Source organism: Marmota flaviventris, chromosome 5, assembly GCF_047511675.1.
Source record: "Marmota flaviventris isolate mMarFla1 chromosome 5, mMarFla1.hap1, whole genome shotgun sequence".
Lineage (NCBI taxonomy): Eukaryota > Metazoa > Chordata > Mammalia > Rodentia > Sciuridae > Marmota > Marmota flaviventris.
Genome location: NC_092502.1, coordinates 112,452,183 through 112,466,640, shown reverse-complemented (window position 1 = coordinate 112,466,640; position 14,458 = coordinate 112,452,183). Strand labels below are relative to the sequence as shown.

At 36.4% G+C, this 14,458-nt stretch overlaps 1 pseudogene; it reads right to left on the bottom strand.

The window, feature by feature from the left end:
• LOC114105251 (T-complex protein 1 subunit zeta-like) overlaps positions 1-12,674 on the bottom strand; it is a 66,338-nt pseudogene extending 53,664 nt beyond the window's left edge.
• Positions 12,675-14,458: the final 1,784 nt, after the last annotated feature.

Genomic DNA, 14,458 nt, shown 5'->3' with positions numbered 1-14,458 from the left:
TGAATACAAGGTGACATGATTCCTACATCTTGATTCCATATTGTGACTGTCCATTATGACATAAAGTGCATCATCCAGACTCATTTTTTAAAAAAATGCTCTATAAATTTGTTTGGAGTCAGCACAAGGGGTCCCCTGCATTCACATGTTATCTTCTAAACTTTATGCTTTTTCATATAATGATCACATAAATTATCATTCAAAATTTTGTCTGGGAAGAATATGGAATCAGACAAACTGCTGAAACAGTGGGAAGTATGGCCACTGTACTTACAAAGAACATGCAAAGGGGACAAGGTGTCTGTGATGGAAGAGTGACTGATGGTCTCTTCACCAACCTCTCTGTGTGCACAGGAAAAATTGTTTATTGATGTCTCTATTTTCCATTTCTTCTATACATGATCCTGTCCAGCCAGCAGCAAGATACCGTGGTGAACTTTGAAGGAAATAAACTGAGATTTTTGCATTTATTTGTTAATTTTGCAGCAATATTTTTTGAGTTTCTGAAGAAAATTTTCTCTCCAAGAGCAGCTAGGGCTTTCAGCCCACATTTACCAGAGTGTAATCAGTTGTGAAATGTGTCACAGTGAGAGGCAAGGTATGCAAATGAATAATATTTGATTTTTGTATAAATTAAGATGAATTCAGAGTTGTTGCTATAATGACATAAGTCCCACTAACTTTCATCTCAAAATATTTTCTGAAAAACAGATTGGCTTAGAACTTAATAATCTATTTTATTTTCAAAAATCTGTTGAGTTGAACAGTGTCTTCTCCATGGAGTCCCTTGGTTGTGTTTAGAGAAAAAGGTGGATAATCCATGTTCTACTTATCTATTGCTGCATAATTGTCCACTCTAAAATGTAATGGCTTAAAACAAAACAGCATCTATTTAACAATGGACTCTTCAATTTTGGCAGGGCTCTGTGGGGTAGCTTTCTTCTACTGTACCTAGAATCAACCAAGTTAGTGGAAGGCTTGATCTCTTGTCTAGGGAAGGAGTATTAATTGTGGTGACCAGAGAATATATTATGGCACATTGTGTTTTCCAACAGTGGCCAGAATTCCATTTCTGGTTCCAGGTGCTTGTTCAGACACTTAGTATTCACCCATTGAGAAGTGGAGTGTGTGTTTTCTTTCCTTGGTTCTGGAAGGATAATAAATACTCTAACCAATAGAGTGTGGCAGAATTCTTATCAGCCAGGACTTCAGGGCCAGGCTGCAAATGATAACATGGCTTATATTTGGACTCTCAGGATGCTTGTCCTTGGAAGCCCTGGCTACATGAGAGGAAATGGGTGTTTGGTCAACAATCCTAGTGAAATTCTCAATTAACAACCATGATCAACTTTCTGAGTAGATAAGTCTTATTCCAAGCCCTAGGTTCTGCGCCTTCCCTCATGATGCCATGTGGAACAGAGATGAACTATCCTGAGTACTATGGTTTAGATATTAGGAGTCCCCCAAAAGCTCATGTGTGAGACAATGCAAGAAGGTTTAGAGGAGAAACAATTGTGTTAGAAGAGTCTTAACCCAATCAGTGAATCAACCCCTCAATGAGAAGATTAATTGAATGGTAACTATAGTGAGTAGAGTGTGGGTGGAGGATGTGGGTCCCTGGAGGCATGACTTTGGGTTTTTATTTTGTATATGGTGAGTGGAGTCTTTCTCTCTGCTGAGCTGCTTCCCTCTACCACACTCTTCCTCCATGATGTTCAGCCTCACCTTGAGCTCGAGGAATGGATACTGCTGTCTATGGATTGAGACCTCTGAACCGTGATCCCCCTAATAAATTTTCCTCCTCTGTGACTGTTCTGGCCAGGTCTTAGTCATAGCAGTGAAAAAGGTGACTAAAACACCAAGTCTTGTCCAAATTGCAGAGATGTGAGTAAGATAAACAGGTAACTGGAATAGATAATTGCAACATTCTGCTTTAAAGATTAAAGACAGGATGTACTCAAAATTTTCTGAAGATCCCAGAGATTACACTGAAATAAACTTCTTTTCATTCATCACCCCTGCTTATATATCTTTCCTGTATAATTAGAAAGAGATATGGGTCTCTTTTCAAATTTCATTCTTTTCCACCAAAGCATATGTTGACTCAACAATGCTAAAATGATAATCTGCAGATTTCTGTTACTTCTCAATGTGTGCACTGAAGTTATTTACCTCCATATCCTAACTTATTTGAGTTGATTGATGAGATAATCTTAACCTCTAGTTTTGAATGTAGGATAATTACACAACAGTCTTATTATACCAATGTTGCTAAATTTCAACATTTCAGGGCTTTTGTGTTAGCCTGAATCCAACTTAGCAAACAGACATTATACAGTCCATAGGGATATTATTTGACAGTGTGTAAAACATGATTAATCAAATCAAGATTCCCTTAAATACAATTTTTCTATCTTCACCAAATCCTATGACCAATAGTAACACATTGGCATAGTTTTGTTTCTGAAATGTCATTGTGCTGACTATTCAGAAAAAAGAAAACTCAGATAAATATGATAATGTACACCTTTCAGAGATGATAAATGATAATGCTGTAAATTTTCTACAGATTTATCATTAAAGAAAATTTTTCTATAGATGTGAGCCAATATGTTATTTTGTCTTCTCAGTAGGTTTTTAAGAATCTTCATTAAAGTCCACCTGGGAAACTTATTCTCAAAAGACAACATTCATTGGAATCCTCTACAGGGTGCAAGTCACAGATTGCTGTGGCTCAGGCCTAGGGTTTTAGATTTAATAGCAGAGTGAAGCTTACATATTTGTGTTTTAACAGTGCTGCTGGTCCAGGGACTGCACTTTGAGAACCAGATCTAGATGAAAAAGACATAGGGCTGTTGTGTGGGTGAAGTTTTTTCAAATCACTAATCCCTGAAATATACTCTAAATTTAAAAGTTTTGAAACCACCACATGACAAAGTAGTTTTCACTCACCTAGGGGTTAGATAAGCCATTTCTCTTAGCCACATTTCATCACATACTGGGGCAAAGTGCAAGAAGAAACAAATTAGCTCTTTCTGTCTAAATGTCATCAAGTTTTAAATGGTTCCTAAAATTGAGGATGTGTCGTGAGAGTTATTGCCAGCATTTCCCACCAATAATCAACCAGAAAATTTGGGTAATTTTGACTGCTTGATTAAAAAGTAGTCAAAATTCTATCCCAAATATCTTAGCCATAAACAATGCTATAGACAGAATCAGATTATTCTGTGATTTCAAAGACTCTTTTTGTTCCTGTCTAGACATCTTAGACACTTAAATTTCAAGAAAACTAAGTGTTCTTAGGAAAATAGGAAAGGACGTCTCCGCTAGGCTTCTCAAAGGGAACAAGTCAGACTTGACACCTGAAGATTTTCTTTGAGTATTCTAAATATTTTCAACTCACTGGACCTAATCGGCCCCATCTGTAGGACTATTGGACTGCTTTGGAATCACTGAGGTCTTTCTGGTCACACATTTTCCACTGACTCGTTCTCTCCTCTGTTCTCATGTTGGTTGTTTCTTTCTAATTGAAATGTTTCATAATTGAATAATTTTAGTTTCTATTTTTCATTGTGGACCTCCTCACTTTGCCTTATTAAATGCATTCTTATGAATATATATTTCTATTATTACTTTGCTAAGTGACTCATTTACTTTTTTTATTATGAAAGAAAATCCATATTCATGGTTCATTTCTTTGTGGAGAAAAAGACAAAAAAATATTATTGGAAAAAATTAACGTTCCAAAGGCTATCATTAGTAGATATTCAGTAAATATTGAGATAATTTTCTTTATAGTCATATGCCTGTACACATATATATTAACTAAATACATATGGAATATTTCAAAATATAACCTTTAGTTTATATTTTAAAAATATAACCTTTATTTTTATTTAAGGTTATATTTTGAAATGTAAAGAATTTAAAAAAACTAGAACATATAAATTAAAAAGATGAAGAAAATTATAGCATCCATATTACTATATCCTCTCAGATATCATCAGAAATTTTTATATGAATATGAATTCATAATTCAGAAAATAGAATTTTCTTCATATAATGTTCTGATATCTGTTTTACTTAGTATATTTGCTACAATAATTTTTGCATATATTTCGTTGGATAAATTCTTATTAAAAGGATTCATATAATAAAATGAGTATATTCTTAAAAACTTCTACAAATTATTATCTAGAAAGTTGTGCTAGTTTATTTTCTCACCAACAGTGTGTGAGGGCACTTCCATTCTTAAACATACTAAGCTTTATCTTTTAAAAATTTGTAGCATTTTAATAAAGTAAAACTTAAGACTTGTTATGCTTTGTATTGTATTCCTTTGTTTATAAACATTTTTTTTTTCATGGGTGGGTTAACCATTTACATGTTATTTTTCCAAATTGTTTGCCCATAGCTACATCTGTTTACCTATTTTTATGTTTAGTGTTTGCTTTATTTGTAGGTAAATCATTATATATTAAGGATATGATTCTGAAAATCAGTTTTTTATTTACCTTTTCAACTCTTCAGAATATGTTTTTCTAAATTGTTCATATTTTTATGATGCCAAATACAAAAGATTACTTCTTTAAAAGAAACTTGTATTCTGAAGAGGTCCAGAAGAGTTTTATTATTGTTTTCATCTGTGAATAGCACTCTATTGTTTCTATTATTCATAGTTTTAAAGAAACTATTCTCTTTCTTTTGTTCATGAATCTTTATGCTCATCCCCAGGATCAGTATTTACATCTTGCAGCCTCCCTCAGAACTGTTCCCTGTGCTTCCACCTAGACATCTCCCGGCTCTCAGATGATCATCCATCATAATAATCTAGTTTTTCTCTTAACTTAAACTTATACCAATGGAATAACACTGCATATGCTCTTTTATTTCTGGTTTCTTTCACTCAAAATTAAGTACGTAAAAATCATCCTGGTCCAAGTAACAGTACTTTATCCTTTCCTTTTTCATTTCTATGTAATATTTAATCCCTGTTATCAGGAATAAAAAGTCTGGTTACAATGATGAAAAGGTTAATTAATTGAGAGGACATAAAAACCCGAAACATTTAATAAACTATTAATTTTTATTTCAAAATACACACAACAAAAGCTTATAGACTCATGAGAACAGAGAAATCCATGATTAGAATTAGCTATTTCAATATCCCTTCTCACAAAGTGGTAGAATGAGGAGAAATAATAGGAAAAAATATAGAATAAACAACACTATGAACCTAATGAAATGAGATAATTCACTTAACATCAACAAAATAAATCTTTTCAAGTGCACATAACACATTTAACAATATACATCCTATTTTGTGACTTGTAACAAATTTCAATAAATTTAAGGGGTTTCAAGGTGTATGTAACATGTTCTTTCACCACAGAAATCAATGATAGAAGGATAGTCAAAATATTCAAATATTTTTCATCCCAAACACACATTTCTAAATAACCCACAAGTCAAATATAAAATCCAAAGGGAAATTAGGAAGTATTTTGAACTGAAGGAGAAGAAGCATTTTTAAACCCAAAGTGGAGGGAAGCAACTAACATAGATCAAAGCAGGAATCAATGAAATAGAAGAGAAAAACAATAGAGAATGTCAGTCTTTTCAATGCTTATTCCCAGGTCGGGGTCTTTGCTTATCTGGGAATGGCTCGTCCCTCTCTGAAACTTGATTTCCCTAGATTGTTTCATGTCCATGTTTCTCTGAGGTCATAGATACACACCCTGGAAAACTACACAGCAACACTGGAAGAAGTTGATACATACAAAGTAACTCCATCTCAATAATGCCCAGTGAAAGAAGCCAGGCAAATATATATATATATATATATATATATATATATATATATATATATATATATATATTACGTGCTATATGCTTCCATGTATATAAAATATTAGAAGACAAACTAATCATTGGTGAAAAAGCAGATTAATCATTATTCAGAAATTGTGGAGCACAGAAAGGAGGGCCTGGATTACAAAGGGACAACAGGTCATTTCTGGGATGTGTGATAACACCAACACTTATCAAATATACTTTAAGTATTTGAAGTATGTATGTATGTAATATACCTTATTTTTTTAAAGTGGCTTTTAAAAAATTAAAAAATGGACACATTTTTGGCCATAATTGTGGCACATGAGTTCATAATATATGCACAATTAATCAAGGCATTATTTCAAAAGCATAGGTATTGGGGAATGGCAAGGTATATGTTTAAGAAGGAAATTATTTATTTATATCAACTCATAATACAGGATCAGTGGAGATGAAGGAGTGGGGTCCAGATGGCAGAACTAATTTTTATAAAGAAGACAGTAACTCTTACTTTTTAGTATTTTTTGGAAAAGTTGGAAGATTTTGTTCTTCCCCCCAACAGGGACCCATTTAATAATCTCAAAGCTGGTGCGTATTTAGACCATACTGCCCACTCACATCTTCTCTTCATCCAGAAAGCAGGACACAGTTAGTGAAGCTGGGAAACTGACTAAAGACTGATAAGGAGGGCTTTGGGGGTGTCTTCCAAATATTGCTTCCACAAAAATTGCTTCATACCTTTAACATGCCCACAAAATGTATATGCCAGAAACTCATAAAAGATGAGTTTCTACCCTTCTTAGCTCTGAGATAGATGTGTAAGTAGGCACTAATAATTAATATGTGATGAGAATTCTTAGAGCATGCTTCTATTAGAAATTAAGGTGAAGAGAGACATCTGAACCCAGCAAACTCCTAAATTAGCATGTGAGCAGATGAATTACCTTAGTGTAAGAGGGCTGTACTTTATTACTTTTTCATTTCCATCTCTAATTGATTGTTTTCCCATAATTTTCTTAAATTTTTTTAATCAATCAAATTTATTTTATCAATCAAACTTATCTTAACAGAAACAAAAGTTTGATTTTATTTTTAAATTTAATAAAATTATCTTGGGAAATCATCAAATCCTGGGTATATTTCAGAGTAACTGTTTATTCTTTTAGTCACTCACTTAGCAAATATTTACTATGCTTTTATTACATAGCATTTGTTGTATAATCAATTTTTACTGGTGGGTACTTAAATTGTTTCCAACTTTTTACTATTACAAACAAACTGCAAAGGATGTGTGTGTGTGTGTGTGTGTGTGTGTGTGTGTGTGTTGGTGTATGTTTGTGCTGTGATTTTTGCTTGTCTGCAGTTTTTCCTTTAAACATACTCTTAAAAATAGAATTGCTAGGTCAATGAATATAAATATTTTAAATTTGTAGAGGTACTGCCAAATGTCTTTTCTGCATTAAGTGGATTTAGCTGTAGAATGCATCTTTTACCTTGACTGGTAAAAGACAAATTTTAGTGGAGAAATAGGCTGAAACCAGATTATGGGGATTCAGGGAAAGGAAGCAGAGAAGGCAGCCTGTGAAACTCTACAGAACTTTAGTGATGATACTGGAGTATGGAGGCCAATTTCCTTTATCTCAAAGGAGGGCAACTTTGCTGGGAAATGTGAACTTCAGAACCTCCAAGGAAACTGGCTGTGGCCTTTGCTGTGACAACATGACTGCATTACAGGTCAAGCTTGTCTTCTCAGTCTTATTCCTTCATCCTCTTAAGGGTGTTGATCTGGAGTGATAAGTTTCCTGCAGCTAATCTTCATCTCAGCGTCTCTTTTCAAGTGAAACTGACTTCAAACATCTGTCAATGTGTATTTCATACAAAGTACCTTCTAAAATAAGGTATAGACTTTTCAGATGATCCAAGATCAAGAAAATTGATTGTCAATAGGCCTATCCTACAAGAATATTTATTTTTCTTTTGTAAAATTCCTTCAAAGAAATGGGAATGATTTGTATTAGTCCACTTTCCATTGCTATAACAAAATACCTCAGGCAGACATTTTGTAAGATAAAAAGGAGATTTACTTAGCTTACATTGTGAGAGGTAAAATTCCAATATCATGTAGCCTCATTGGTTCAGCTGCTAGTGAAGGCCTTCCTGGCTCTCTCATGACATGGCAGATGACATCATGATATGAACAAGTGAGAGAGGGAGAGATCACACAAGGAGGATTCAAAGCCAAAGAAGAGATTCAGGAATTAGACTAACTCTCTTATAATAGCTGGCCCTTTCAGGAACTATAAACCTGAGTCCCATAAGAACTAACTTTATCCCTTCTGAGGGCACACCCCTAATGACCTAACGACCTTCCACTAAGCCCCACCTCTTAAGGGTTCCACCACTTCAACACCACCACACTGAGACCCCAGCTTCCATTACATGAAACTCTAGGAGACAAATCACATCCACACCATAGCATGACCCTATGTGGAAGCACAGATTTTCAGGGAGAAAGAAAAAACACTCCAAAGATATAAAGGTGGGTTAAAATAAACATTTATTTTAAAAGAAGGCAAGCAATAAAACAACAATGCATATTGGGGTTTATAACTCATGCAGAAGTAAAATATGTGACAATAATAACAAAAGGTAGGAAGGGTAAAAAATAACTGATAGTAACCACTAAAAATAATGCAAAATGCTGACACAGAAGGATCAAAAGTTCAAAGCCAGCCTCAGCAACTTAGGGAGGCTCTAAGCAACTTAGCGAGACCCTGTCTCTAAATAAAATATACAAAGGGTCAGAGATGTGGTTCAGTGGTTAAGTGCCCCTGGGTTCAATCCCCAGTACCAAAAACAAAAAACAAACAAACAAAAACAAAAAAACCTAAAAAAATTCAATAGGGGAAATAAAATGGATAGTAAAATATTTTCTTAATTTAAAATAAGCAAGGAACCCAAGAATAACAGGTCAAATAACATGTTAGATAAATAGAAAACAGAAAGCAAGATGGTAGAATGAATCTCAACTATACCAATAATTACATTTGATATAAATGTGGTAAACACTCCAAATTAAAGAGTGTCAAAATGGATTAACACACACAAGCACCTGTGCACACTGGCATGACCAAATGTATACTAACTAAAAGAGACACATTTCAAATACAAAGACTCGGATAACGTGAAGGTCAAAGATGGACAAAGCTATATCCCACAAACACTAATCAGTTTGTCCTTGAGATTTTACTCTTTATCAAGGTGGGATTTTTTTTACAGAGTTTCAGGGAAGGGAAGGAAAGAAAGAACATAAATTAAAAGTGAAAACAACAAATAAGAGATGATGGAAAAAGCTAGAAAATAGTAGGAGAAGAGGGAGTGGAGATAAACTAGAGAAGAGAAGAGGAAGGAGAGAGATTTGGAAAACTAGAGGGAAAGAGATTGGAGAGGGGAGAAGAGGAGGAATAGGGTAGTAGAAAAGAATACTGAAGGACAAATAAGATGAAGAAAATTACTGCTATAACTTTCAGATCCACCTTTCAACCCCTGACAGTCCCTTCTAATACGGCCCACTCTCTAACTTGTTCCTTTTTATTTTTCTAGACATTACACTTTTCAATGTCCAACTTTTTTAATGAGCAAAAGGGCCTCTTCTGGATCAGAAAAGAGAACAAAATGCTTTTGATGTACCAGGGTGTCTCATTTCTTCAGTTACTGTCATGCCCCTTAGCTGTTCCTTGGGAGTGCTAGGTGGTCCATAACAGGCCACAGGGCCTGCACTCAGTTATTGCTGGGGGAGTCTTCTATAAGTGACTTCTTCACTACAGGGACTTGTATATGAACTTTATGAGAAAGTCTCAAATTTGAAACTAAGACCACTAACAACACAAAGCCACTCATGTAAAGGATTTGATTAGAAGCAGCTGGTCCAAAAACAATACTGTCTCAATATAAGGCCTTCAGTGAGAGTCATAAAAAATAGTTAACATTTCTTGGAAGGAGAGAAATTACTTGTTGAAGATTGTTGTCTTAGATTTTCCACAGAATAGAGATGCATATTATAGGGTTTTAAAACCCTCCTTACAGTGAAGTTGTCTGCGTAAGTTTTGCCTAGAGTATGTTAAATATTAGTTCAAGAAACCAAAAGGAATCAGTATTCTCTTATGAATACTGAACTATGCTGCAAGTATTTTCCCTTCACTTATGTGCTAATTATACCCAAAGGTGTTAGTGTTGGAAAGAACAAGTCTGGGACATACCCCTGTAGTTTGCCCCATGCATGGCCAACTTTGCTTGTTTAAGCATGAAACTGTTTTCTCTGATTCCTTCAAACTGTCCTTGAAGCATCACCTGGTCTGTGCCACCCATCAAGTGGGCATGGTGTGCAATTTCTAACTTTGTGTGTGTGTGTGATACAGTGCTCTTTAGTAATCTGATAATTTCTTGAACTCCTTATCAGAATAATGTTATTGCTTTATTTTAGTTTACAGGAAAAATTTGAATACATAAAATAAAATATAAAGAACTATTTTGATGCTCAGTTACCAAAATGCTTTTTAAAATCTGTAGCTTACTAGTAAATTTGCTTCCCTGAAAATAAACTAAGAAGCTGGGTGCAGTGTCACAGGCCTATGATGACAGTGGACCAGAGGCTGATAGTAGTATCCCGAGTTCAAAGCCAGCCTTAGCAACTTAGCAAGGCCTTAAGCAACTCAGTGAGATCCAATCCCTAAATACAATGTTAAAAAGGGCTGGGGATGTGATTCAGTGGATAATTGCCCCTAGGTTCAATCTCTGGTGCCAAAACAAAAAAAAAAAAAGAAAAGAAAAGAAAAAGAAAAGGAAAAGAAAAAAGAAAGAAAGAAAGGCCCACCAGCGGATTTTTATAAAAACCACTAGATTCAACTCATCAATGAGCATAAATAATTTACTTGTCTGCATAGTTGGTTATGACAAGATATATAATTTATATATTTTATACTGTTGACAAAGTCCCAATGATTATTACAACTGGTGGTACATTCTCCCTCACTTTACATTTCTTCACACATCAAAGAAATACTAAATTTTTTTTAGAGATTAATAAAAAGAGAATGTAATTTTTTTTCCATTCAAGTAGAGCCTGGGTTTGAGACACTGGAAAGGTAACTTGACTTAGGGAGCATAAAAATCTGGTACCTACTGATTTTCAGCAAAAGCAACTAAAAGAACAGACAGAAGCAATAGTGTTAAATATTTCTTTAAGGCAAAAGAATTCCCCATAGTAATAAATAGGTAGAAAAAAATCTGAAGCTCAATATTAAAATCTGTATTAGATTAATAAGATCAATATTACTAGATATATTTTTGGCCTCTGTTGCCTTTTATCATTCTTTGCCTTTTTTTTTCATTCCTTTATAAAAGCCTTCCCTTTCACAGGTGTGGTCTTCTTAGTAGCAGTAAAAAATTTTAACTGAGATTTTCATATTTGTAATGCACTATGGAATTGGTGGATATCTGAGATACGATAAAAATGATAGATATCATAATATGTGTTAGTTATATTGTTTCTGTATTTTAAAAAAATTCCCTTTCCTAAATCTACAAGATGGATTCTATATGTGGATTTCTGTGTAGATCAATAAGGAGTTGGATGCAGTAAGCCCCATATGGTGAGCTTCTCTCTGGCTGGGAAGCATGAACCATAAAGTCTCAGAAATCTGGGTCTGCAGCCCTTAGGTTTGCATAAGATCTGAGCTAAAAAGGAAAAAGAAAAAAAAAAATCAAGGGAACAGAAGCCACAGACAAAATGCAGAGCTCAGGTCAGACCTGGTCCAACAGCAATTGCCCTTTCCTTCTCTGCTGAATTGCGATGATGGCAACAGGCTCTGATTGTGAAACCAGCCTTTCCCATCCATCCTGCAGATGTAAAAGTTAGTAAGCAGGCCTGGAGAGGGACTGAAGCACATTGAGAACAGCTGTCTGCTGAGAAGGTGGTGCAAAGTAGGGTAATATCCCTTTAAGGTGTGTGTGGGGGGAATCTTTCAGAAAGAAGAATTCAGAAGAGGATATAATTCAGTAACCAAACAAGTCTTATCAAGTTTTAAAACATACAATTTAGAAAATTAATGGTTAGAAACTCAGTGGGGCATGTTCATCAGCAAAATGCTACAATGTTTGAAACCGTATTCCCTGTCAAGCCCGGCAGGGGCCTATCATTACAAGTCTAGAGGGACACACATTCCTAACTATATCAATTCTCTTAAAACAAAAAGGATTCCTTCTCTAGTTTTGCTTTACTTTCCCAGTCGAAACTGCAAAGAAATTAAGTGGGCAAGGAGTTCATTAAATTAATTTTCTTAATCTGAGGGCAAAGTTTTTAGATGCTGTCTGGTAATAGCCCTGGAAACCAGCCCATGTGAGGGAATTTAATAGGATCATTGGTATAGCTTATAGCCTTCTATCAGAAGGTCGCATCTTGAACTACAAAATAAGCATGGTTAATAGACCATCTGGGAAATGCTGCTGTAAGTATTTGTCAAATTGACTGGAGTGGCACTGAGTTGACTCACATACAGGGTGGCCTTGCCAAGTAAGCCACACTTTACCTCACCACAGAAGTTTTCAAGAGCTTGTTCTCTCTTTGCCAACACAGTTAATCCCCAGGGAGGCCCATTTGTTGACAGCAACAGCTCCCTAAGCTCACAGATCCCAGGCTCACCACAGGCACACAGGATTCTGGAGTCAACATGGCCTGGTTCCCTGCAGAGTGCACCAGCAGCAGCCAGGGACACTGCATACTGATATGGTCTATCTTCTCTGGTCAGTGACCCCAGAAAGGCAGTGGGAGGTAGGACCATTATGGGATATGTGTGTTCCACCACGTAAGAGAGCACCATTCTTCTGAAGACGTAAAAACCAATCACTTTTTTGTTGATCTTTTTAGATATACACAACAGTAGAGTATATATTAATATATTATACATACACGAAGCACAACTTATGAAAGCCCCACTGTAGAAGTTCCTTCAGGCTGGCCTTGCCTGTGTTACTTTCACAGGTTGCATGCCAGCTCTGGCTATTCACAGCCAGGTGAGGTGCCTTGCCCTCAAATCCAACTAACTGCCGAGGTACCCTAAGAGTGGAATTGGGGATCATGAGTTGCACTCCTGCAGGTGATTTGAAATATCAAACTTGTATACAATGTCCTCAGTGCATCATCCTCTTATGATATACTGGCTGGGCCGTGTCTTGCTAAGCACCACTCAGAGCTTTGCTGGTTTGCCTGTTGCCTTCAATGAAGCCACATGATATACTTACAGATCACTTAGTCAAGCAACATGGTCTCTCTTCACAGAAGTAACCGAATATCTTACGTTTCAATAACTCTCCCACTGAAGAACAAGTCCTTAGAGCACAGAGTCACGCTGCTCTGTAGGTTCTGCAGGTTCAGCTGAGCCCATTCAGGGGACGAGTAGGAGCCTGGCAGGATTGTTCTGGCCTTGGCACAGACCCTCCCACAATGTGATAATCCCAGCAGGCCAGGCCTGAGGTGGAGGCCACCAACCTTCCCTGCTTGGGAGTCAACTTCTGACCTCTTGCTCCCCCTCCCCCAGAACTACTTTGTCCCAAATGCTGGCTGCTCAGTCATAAAATATTCTTTAGTTAAGAGGTTTGGCTCCTGTGTGAGTTACTGTGGTTTGAAAAGAAAAAAAAAAAAGGGGGAAATTAGAACATCACAGTTTAGCCAAGACCCAAAACCTAACCAAGGTAAAGTGGAAACAGGCTGAGAAAGGTCAAAGTAAAAGGCAGGGAGAGGGGCTTTTATTTGCTTGCTGTTTAGAGTTGTGCAGCTCATTACTTGTTGATAAGATGATTTTCCAGAAGTGTCTTTTCTGTAGTTTTGCTTCTCAGGGGAGTAAGCTATTAAAAATATGCATTTTTTTAGGGACAGATTATTTTCTTTGGATTCTCACAGTGGCTAGAAGGATTCCTGTGAGCCCTCCAGCTGCTTTACTAACACAATCTTAAATGTGCAAAAACAGGCTAGGGACCAAAGCCCCCCAGGCAGACGTTTTCCTGAGGTCCACAGAAACCATATCTGTGAGCAGAATGAGAGGAAGTGGCATAGTTCCAGCCGTGTGCCAGAGAGGAGTGCCGGAACACTGACGGCTCTGCTTGGCTTTGCAGACAAAACTTGCTTGTGATTGAGTAGTTGTGTCCCTGGGCCACCCATAATTCCTTCCTTAAAAAGGAAAACAAAACTTAACATGATGTCCAATCTAGCTTAGTGCTTTACTTTCATCTCAATCATTTTTAACATTCCCTTTACATAGAATAAATTCTTTTGAATAAAAGATGCACAATCTCTCTAAAGCCTCTTCCTCCCCATTTCTCTCCTTTCTATATCTCTGGTTGTGTGGGCACTGGGAGGCCCACCAGCCCCTGGCTTGCCCTTCAGTGTCTGGTCTTCTAGGCCCCGAGCCTTGTCCCTTGGTGGTGCTGATTTCACCAGCTCCATGTTCTTCAGGAGAAGTGTGGCCTATTCTTTTAGGTTAGAATGTTCACACAGAGCATCAGCCACCTTCTTCTGGCTGATTTGACCTCCTTATATTTCTCACTGGCTCTGAAGTAGTACCCCCTT